This window comes from Ursus maritimus, unplaced genomic scaffold (assembly GCF_017311325.1).
Source record: "Ursus maritimus isolate PB19 unplaced genomic scaffold, ASM1731132v1 scaffold_11, whole genome shotgun sequence".
Taxonomy (NCBI): Eukaryota; Metazoa; Chordata; class Mammalia; order Carnivora; family Ursidae; genus Ursus; species Ursus maritimus.
In genome coordinates, this window is record NW_024423453.1 from 28,495,202 (window position 1) to 28,495,821 (window position 620).

Sequence of the window (620 nt, forward strand, 5' to 3'; positions counted from 1 at the left end):
TGCTGCCCACTGCTCTTCATCTGGTCTGCCCCTTCATTCTTCAAAGTGGCGTGATCAAGAACCGTGGGCATTAAAGGAGAAGGAAATCCTGTAGCTTCTGGTTCTAGTCAGTATCAACTGCTCAGGAAGGGCCAGAAAGAGGCTGACTGGGTCTCCTTTTGCTAGAGAATATTCATATTCCCTTAACTTTTTAAACATCAGTGGCCTTCGTGTTACAGCTCTTTTAGAATTTGTCTAGCAGGTTTTCTGGTCCTCACTGGAAGACCGCCCCCCCACCAAAAAAAAAAATTATAAATAAACGTCAGTGGCCTTGAAATTTCTGTGGGCCCATTTGGTACAGCCTCAGACGATATGGACATAAGCTCTCTGAAAACACTGCTGCTGTTGTTGAAGTTCTTTCTAAAGGAACTTCATCACCCTGTGTCGAAAGCTACCAGGGGTCTAGCCTGCCAGAACTGGTGGGCAGTACCAATTATTTTCATATGTGGTGTGAGAGCTCCTTGGAAAAGGTGTGATTTTTTTTTTTTTTTTTACATTGTCAGAGAACAAAGAGAATAGTGTCTCATGTGATGTAATCTTCGCAGGTGTTTTCCTGTGCCTCTAAGAATTCTATTTAATTT

At 42.7% G+C, this 620-nt stretch overlaps 1 non-coding gene across 1 annotated transcript; it reads left to right on the top strand.

Moving 5' to 3' along the window:
* The first annotated feature begins 207 nt into the window (after positions 1-207).
* Positions 208-269, top strand: LOC121101938. The gene has a single exon (XR_005833973.1). It is a non-coding gene; the product is annotated as a U7 small nuclear RNA (small nuclear RNA).
* The last annotated feature ends 351 nt before the right edge of the window (positions 270-620 follow it).